We start from the raw sequence: 8,996 nt of genomic DNA on the forward strand, positions 1-8,996 counted from the left end.
GAACTATTAATGTGCTATAGGAAATGATAAAAGGAACAGATTCAGAGAAAACCAGGAAGTCTTGCATAAATTGATGCAGAGTGAAGTAAGCAGATCTTGAAAAATAATTTATAGAACATTATAATGAAAAATATTTTTTAAAGGACTTAAGAAATCTGATCGACACAATGCCCAGTGATGATTCTAGAGGAGCAATGACAAAACGTTTACCGCCTTTAGACAGTATAGTGATGAATGAGACATAAATTGTCAGACATGGCCAAAGTAGGGATTTGTTTTGCATGAATATGCATATTTGATACAAGAGTTTTGTTTTTCTTTCAATTGGGTGAGGGACAAGAGGGACTAGTGATAAGGTTACCAAAAATGAAGGGAGTGAGAGAAAAGAAAAGTGGGTCATCTGAAGCATTTGAGAAAATGTTTGAGAATAGAGAGGTCAGAAGGAAACACAGTCAGGCCAACTTTGAAAAGAAAGTCGAATTGTTGTATATTTGGAAGGCCATCCATGGTACAAATTTGCAGCTGTATATGTAATTTTCCTTTTCTGTTTTCCTCTCTATATGGAAACACTCATCTTATTGGTGTTTAAGTTAAGAATTTTAAAAATAATTTTAATGCATCTCCTTTCATTCTTTGCAGAGGTAGGGGGACTATGGCTATGGAAAATAGTATAGATTATCAGATTTGACTGATTGTATTAATTGGTTTTGCTGAACTGCTTTTTCCCCTTTGATTATTTCTTATAAGGGAAGGCTCACTGAGAAGAGATGGGAGGACGGATATATTCCAAAATGAAAGTGATATAAAAATGGAAAACAGATTTAAAAATAAAAATAGTTATCTAGTTCCATGAATTTCTGACCCAGTAAATATTTTATGTATCTCTAGTTACATCTCCTAGTTACAGACAGAATGAAAAACTCCTTATTGGGGAGGGGAGCATGGGGGGAGGCTACACTTTGTCTAAAACTAGGCAAAGGGCAATAAGGAAACCTTGCCCTTACCTAAAAGCAAATGTCACCTTGTAAAGACCCTGGTTCTGTGCTTACCATTAAAATTCTAATAATCACGTTTACACAGCAGCACTTTTCTGATATTGCAAGAAGAAACAGCACTGTGAGAAACAAAATAAACAATGCTTAGTTTCCACTAAGCGAAACATTGCTATTATTAGGAAATATAGATGATAAAAAAACAAAATATAAAATAAAAGATATTGGGTAAAAAAAACCCAATGCACTACTCTTAATACCAACAATGCTACTGAGTTCCCCCACCCTCCACTTCTCATCTCCTCTTCCAGCCCATCAGAAGACAGAAGAGCATGGAGCAGAGCCCTGGGTCTTATGTAATGGTCTGATTCCTAATGCTGAACCTAGGCCAAGATAACCAGAGGCTGGACCTCAGGCAACTCAGTCATTTAGCCTCTGAGAATCTCAATTTCTCCTAGCTACAAAGAGAGAAAATAATACCTGCTACCCCATCAGACAATTAAGCTTTGAAGATGAATGGGGAAATATTAAATGCTATTACTAATGACAGATAAGGCAGAGATAAATGGACTCATCCCAAAGTCTTCCCACTGAAATCTGGGAGTCTAACAGGCTTCCCACAACTGCAGTCTGTAATATTTTATGTGGTAGAAAGAGCTCTGGATTTGGAGTCAGGAGACAAGCTTGGGTTCATATTTTTAGCTCTAACACTGCTATATGATCATGAGGAAATCATTTCACTCTGAACCTAAAATTCCTCATCTATGATATGGAGACAACAATCCCTGTACTACCAATCTCATGGGAAGGTTATGATGAAAGTGATGGAAATGACATACATATACTATCATTTGTCTAATCATTCCTCAACTGGCGGACACACTGATAGCATCCAGTTCTTTGATATTTCTGTAGTATGGGTTCTTTTCATCTTTTGTTTTTAAATGTTGTTATGGGATAGGTCAAAAGAGTACACATAGGGGCGGCCAGGTGGCTCAGTGAGTAAGAGCACCGGCTCCAGTGTCGGGACGACCTGGGATCGAATCCGGGCTCAGACACTCAGCACCACACCCAGAAATAACTGGCTGTGTAACCTTGAGCAAGTTACTTAACCCCGATTGCTTAAAAAAAAAAAAAAGAATACACATAGTTTTGTGAATCTAGGAGTACTAAAAGTGACTTTTTCCTCCCGAAGCACTTTCTAGAATAGGGGAATTAATTCACAGCTCCACCAATAGTGCATTAGTGGGTCTACTTTGTAAATCTGAAAATGCTATAAGAAATGGAAGCAATGATGAATACCACAGCCTATTTAGAAGGCTGTCCTGCAGTAGAAGGAGAACTGAACTCTGAAGATTGAATTTGGAGGCATAAAACCAAAGGTCAAATGCTAACTCTGCCAATTACTGTAACCAATACAGTTTTGTGCAAATCATTTCACCTCTCTGGGACTCAATGTCCTTATCTGTAAAATAAGGGGGTTGGACTATATGGTCTCTAAAGTCCCTTCTACTCTAGATCAATAATCCCTTGATCCTTTATCTGGATCTTTGCTCTGTTCCTATCATATTTTATTTTTTATCACACTGGTTTCTCTCCCCCCTCCATTGGAAAGTAAGGTCTTAAGAGGGCAAGGACAGTGCTGTTTCTCCATCTTTGTATCCCCAGTGTCAAAAGGGCAATGCTTGTCTAATAAATAGGTATCAAATTTAATAAAAGAGCTGGGATCTAAGCCAGACCTGCAAGAAGTTGGTAGGAAACAGTAATAGAAATCTTAGATGCCCAACCTTTACCAAAAAAACCTAACCCCATTCTGAAAGGCCAGGTTGAGGATTACAGTGACCGGAACTACCTTCACAAAGGATGTATTTCTCAAAGAAGAGCTCATTAGGAAAGAGAAAATGCTGGCGTTCAAGATCTGTGATAGGAAGAGGGCAGCTTTACCAGCTGCCACAGACAATAATGCTCTTGTGACTGGGAAGGGTGAGCCTGTGTTCCTTGTGAAGCTGTTAATTCAGAAGACAAGAGTTAACCTCCTTATATTACAACCCTAGAGTCAACAGAAAGACAGATTCGAGTAGACAATTAGACCTTCTTTTTCCCCTGACAGTAGACTGTCTATTTTTAGAAATGGGTCAACTTCCTCTCAGTGGCTGTGTTAACATGAGTATGTCTGTCAGCACTGCCTACCTATATCTGGCTATTTTGCACCCAGGGTTCTCCTCTCCATATGCCTCTTTGTGACAAACTCCACAAATAAGGAGGATACAGAAGAGAATGGAGGAGACTGGACAAATAAAAGGATGCTCAGTGGAAATGGTGAAAGTACATTGACTCACATGAAAAAGTCCATCTAACAGCATCAAGGCAGAACTCCCAAGATGCTCATACTGCCACAGGTCACTGATGGGCCAGAGAGAAAAAGGCAGATTTCTTTCATTACTCATTTACAGTACAATGCCTCACGTGGCTGTCACTTATCACTTTCCTACTTTTGTTATAAAAGGAGGCAGAACAATTTATTGGAAAGATTAGGAGCCAGGAGACCTGGAGCCTACTTTCAGCTTTTCAGTAGCCCACTATGTGAAAGGGACCTTAGAGATCACCTTATCCAACCCTGTCTCATTTTACAGAAAGAGAAAACTGAGGCCAGTCAGGGAGTGACTTAGCCAAGTTCACAAAGTAAATCAATTATCAATGGCATGAGGATGGCAAAGTGTCCCTGACCAGGTTTCTTTCCACTTCAGCTTGCCAGTCCTAATGTAATGCTTCAGAGGAGCAGTTCTATAGCACTTGAAGGTTTACAAAACATTTTCCTCACAACAACTAGTGAGGCAGATATTATAAGTATTACTTCTCTCTATTTTATAAGTGAGGCAGCTCAGGGTCCAGTGAAGTGACTTCTCTAGGGTCACATGGTCCGAAGAGTTAAGAGACAAGATTGAACTGGTCTTCAAGTCTAGTTAACTTCCCACTACACTGAGCTGCCTCAAAAGAGTCAAACCAACACTGTAACTAGTCTTTACTCTGATTGCTTTTGACAGACCTAAGTAGGTGGTTCCACCAATAGCCATAAAATAGTCATTTATCCAAAAGAATTAAGTTTGTCAACAATGGTTTCAAATAGCAAAGGTCTCTCCAGAAGAAGGGGGTATCAGACTCCTAGTTACAGACAATACTACACTGTGTCAGTATAACTGGGAAATTATTGCTCCAGTAGCTCAGATCAGGAATCCAAAGACAGGAGAATGAGGATGGTAAAGCCTAAGGTAGTGTCACTAGTAAATCCCATAAAGTCATCAATTCCCTAAAGCTTCTTTGTGAGGTAATAGTGCCTTCAAACACAAGAAGTCCCTTCCTTAGTCCCTATAAGAAAGACAAAACACACATCAATACTGCTCTTCAGATAACAATAAATATGACTTAGGAGAGGCAACAAGAACTACACAGAAGGAAACTTAATTTGTATGCTCAGACTTAATTTTCATTTTCAGAAGAGTACTCACAGAACTCATGGTTATTGGGTGATTCCTGGAAAATGAAACTAACTTGCCTCCAAGAAAATCTTTCTCCTAAGAATAGTATACATCCAACTTCAATGATCCAAAAAGTTTTAACTGCAGTCATAGAACATTAAGCTGGAGGGAACCTTAAAATTATAAAGCTAAAGAATGTCAGAATTGGAAGAGATCATCTACTTCCAGTTCATCTGATTGTTACAAAAGAGTAAAACTAAAGCCCTCAAAAGAAAATAACCTATCTAAAGTTACATGGTAAGTTAAAATAATTTACCTTGCTTCAGTTTCTTAAAAATCAATAAAGGAATCTCTCAGCATCACATTTACAATACTTAAATAATCAAGATTTTGGAGTAAATAAACAGTTTGGTTATACTGCATTTAATTGCATAGTGTGGCACTTTAATTGTTTTCTAATTGTTTCTTGTGTGTTACTAGTTTTTTCTCTCCAGGGACAGGAACCATGTCTCACACTTCCATAATTTTAATATGACCCAGACTAGTATTCAAAATATAGCAGATTTTTAATAAACACCTTCACATGGGTTAAAGTAGATATGGGCACTAGTGACATACTATTCCCCCATGTAGTTAGTTCAGTTCTAACACTGAAGTCTTAGAAAGGACTGTAAGGCACAAAAAAGAAACTATGTAAGGTTAGTGATTATTTAAAAACAAATACCTGTAAAGATCCTTTTGCTCTACTTTATTTAAAAGCAAAATTTAATATGTATTGGTGGAATTGTTTTTCAGGATTGTTTTGTATTTGTTTTTGCTCAATGGGGAAGGGAAAAGGGAGGGACAAGTAAATAAAAAAAATTGATACTTTGAAAATAAACTTTTTAAAAAGCATTACCTAATCTTTTATATACCAATGAAACTCTTTATTTACTTTAGCACTGATTTTTTAAATGTTAGATTGTGAGGTCTTCCTTTTAACCCTCCACAGGGCCTGCCGCTTTAAGAAGACCTCAATACATAGTTATAGATTCATTAACTGGTTAAATATCAGTTCATAAAAAGCTGTGAGGAGCTGCATTACTGTACACAAAATGGTGCTAAGACCTTCCCCACTCGGACTCAGTTGAGGACAGCCCAACATCCTATATACCCAAAAGTATCAGAAGTAGTAGTATACCCCAGATCTGTTATATGTAAGTGATATATCCATTTGGATACTGTTGAAGTACCTGTTATGAGATGATGGTCCCCTAAACCTAATTTCAATAGGACTGTTTTCCAGTTTTCCCAACATTTGTTGCCAAATAATGAATCCTTACCCTGGTAGTTCAGATCTTTAGGTTTATGGAATACTACATTACTGTGTTCATTTGCTTCTGAACCTCGTACTTAATCTGCTATTCTATTTTTAACCAGCATCATATAATTTTGGTAATTACTGCTTTGTGTAGCATAGTTTGAAGTTTGGTACTGCGAGGCCTTTAGGTACATTTCATGCTTTATATAAACTAGCCAAATTATTGATACTTCCTTGGTCGAGTTTGTTAGAAATCATGTCATGGACATACTATATAGTCATTGTGTTGATCATAGTTGTTGGGTACCAACGTTATGGAACGACATCCACTCCCCCCTCCACCCCAGTGATCGGAATTGCTAGAGAAACCCAGTATAATATAAGCCTAACCCTACTGATCCAAATGGATTGAACTCCATGGAGGAGTCAAAATGTCACAAGTAGTAGGAGCCCTGGAAATTATATAGCCCACCCCCCTCCTTTTAATCAAAGCACAAAGAGAGGAAAGTACACTGGCTGTGTGATGATAGGCATGGCATTGTACCATCCCAGAACTACCAGACAACTCTCCAAGACCTCTGAGTTGTAGGACTTATTGTAAGTCTTTGGCACAATGGATAGGGCCAGTGGATAGACTTCTCAGTTTGGGGTCAGGAAGATATGATCAAGTCTGGCCTCATATATGTACTACTTGTGTGACCTTGGACAAGTCACTTAACCTCTGTTTGCCTCAGTTTTCTCAGCTGTAGAGAAGCATGACAACAGTACCTATCTCCCAGAGTCGTTGTGAACATCAAATGAGATAATATTTGTGAATTGCTTAGCACAGTGCCTGGCACATAATAAGAGCTACACAACTGCTAACTACTGGTAGTGGTGGTAGTGGTGGTGGTGGTGATAGTAGCAGTAGCAGCAGTAGTGTAAGTAGTCATAGTAGTAATAGTAGCAGTAGTACCTAGCACATAGTAAGAGCTACAAAACTGCTAACTACTGGTAGTGGTGGTGGTGGTAGTAGTAGTATCACCCAAACAGGGAATTTTGTCACTGGGGCAATGAAATGGTCCAAACAACAACAAAAATTGAATCACACACCTAATTTTGATGCCTCATTTATTCAATTATCACTGAAGAAATTATCTCTTACACATATGGCATTTCCCAGATAATTGGATTAACCATTTAAGTACTCAAATGTATTTCTATTTTAGTATTTTTTTAAGAAAATTAGTGTAAGGGGCAGCCAGGTGGCTCAGTGAGTGAGAGCACCAGCTCCAGTGATGGGGGACCTGGGGATCAAATCCAGGCTCAGATACTTAGCACCACACCCAGAAATAACTGGCTGTGTAACCTTGAGCAAGTTATTTAACCCTGATTGCTTTAAAAAAAAAAAAAAAAAGAAAGTTATTGTAAAATAAATCATGCACCCAGTCTTCTTCTTCTGAAGGTTCTGAATAGAATTGAGTCCTTTCCTGATAATGCAGGATGGCAAGGATTGAGTCAGATTGTAAAGTGCTACAAGTGCCAGAGAGAGAAGTTGTATTTTACTTTAGAACCAAGAGGGAGCCACTGGAACATCTAGAGTAGGGGAGGGACATGGTCAAACCTGTGTGTGTATGTGTGTAAGTATGAGTATGAGTGTGAGTGTGTGTGTGTGTGTGTGTGTGTGTGTGTGTGTGTGCCTGTACTGGTGCCTGTGCTCAAATTCTTCTTATCACTGAAGAGTAGGGAAAGTAATTATTATTGAAGAATAGGGCAGAGCTTGGCAGGCAAAGATGTAGACCAGAAGAAGTCATTGTATATAAAGGAATCAATCAAATAAAGGTAGAAAGGATAAGTCTGTATATGTCCAATATGTGAGTGAAGTACAGGAATCCTAAAGGGAAAAATGGGAGGTAAGTATGGAAAAGTTGACTGAAGCCAAATGATAGAGAGGATCGAATGCCAGCCCAAAGAATTCATTCAGTGGATATTGGGAGCCTATTCAAGGCTTACCAATGGAGTAATGTGATGAGAGCATAACTGATTATGTTTAGGAAAAGAAAAAAAAAAACCTTATCTAACCATGGCCATCAATCTTTGCTGACCTTTGTTCACTAGATTAGGTTATGTTTTGGAAGTGTAACATGTAGTAGCTTAGGTCTTGGCCTTGGCTCTTATGCTGAAAGGCACAAAATAAAGGGTTCATTCAGAGTGATTTTCTTTTTAAACAAAGTAGCAGAGGAATAAAGACCATCCATTCCCTTCCTCTCTGTTAAAATAGGGTTTTCTCTGTTCTCTTTTTCCCTTCTCAGAGTTTGAATAAAGCTTCAAAAGCAAGTAATCCCATCTGAGCAATGGTAAAGTTTCTCTAATTTAATGGATGATGGGCACAAAACCCTGACTTCAAAAAAACAATTGGATCATAGATATAATCATAGATGGAGCATAAGAAGGGATCCCTACAGATCTTTTAGAACAACTCCCTCATTTTTACAGATGAAGAGACTGAGTCCCAGGGAAGTGAGTGACTTGCCTAAGGTCACACTGGAAGTAAAGCTGTCAGATCTGGGAATCTGAACACAGGTCTTCTGATCCCAGTCAGAATTTTTCCCATTATGCCACACTGCCTCACCATAAAAATGAGCAAATGCCATCTCCTCAATTCATTAACCCGATTTACTGGATTTTTCTAGCTCATCTGTCTGAATTTGCTACTCTGTTATCATCACTAAGACCCAGCTAGTTAAGAACTGATAGAACACAAGATTCAATATGAAGAAAATGGTCTCATTGAGCAAATGAGTGTTTAGGCAACACTGCATAATAGCACAAAGAGCCCTAGATTGGGAATTTGAAGACCTAGGTCTTCTATTCTCCTCTCTGTTCCTGATTATATGTTCCTTGGGAGAGTTGTTGGCCCTCCATGGGCTTCTGGGAAATGAGGTGGTTGGAATAAATGTTCTTAAAGATCCCTACTATTTCTCACATTCTATCCCTGTCTAGTCTCTGTATTAAGCTAAGTTTCCTTCTGTCAATCCAAAAATGCCAGAGAAATAGGTACATGTGCCTATATATTCAAAAGATTTTCTAGATTTTCTCAATTCATTTTCTCCGGATATTGATGCCATCTTCAAACTAGACCTAAATCTTTCCTACCTGAATCAGTTCACTGTTATACAACTGTACACACATCATTAGCTGGGGACTTCTGGGTTCTGTTTTTACTGACAGGCATCCATTCAGATTCAC

At 38.4% G+C, this 8,996-nt stretch overlaps 1 protein-coding gene across 4 annotated transcripts in view; it reads right to left on the reverse strand.

The window, feature by feature from the left end:
- LOC138173882 (coiled-coil domain-containing protein 85C-like) overlaps nt 1–8,996 on the reverse strand; it is a 190,416-nt gene that overhangs the window by 175,912 nt on the left and 5,508 nt on the right. The gene's annotated exons all lie outside the window — the stretch shown is intronic.

Source organism: Petaurus breviceps, unplaced genomic scaffold (assembly GCF_028583685.1).
Source record: "Petaurus breviceps papuanus isolate PSGF00001 unplaced genomic scaffold, PetGlider_PUasm1.0 66, whole genome shotgun sequence".
Classification (NCBI taxonomy): Eukaryota; Metazoa; Chordata; class Mammalia; order Diprotodontia; family Petauridae; genus Petaurus; species Petaurus breviceps.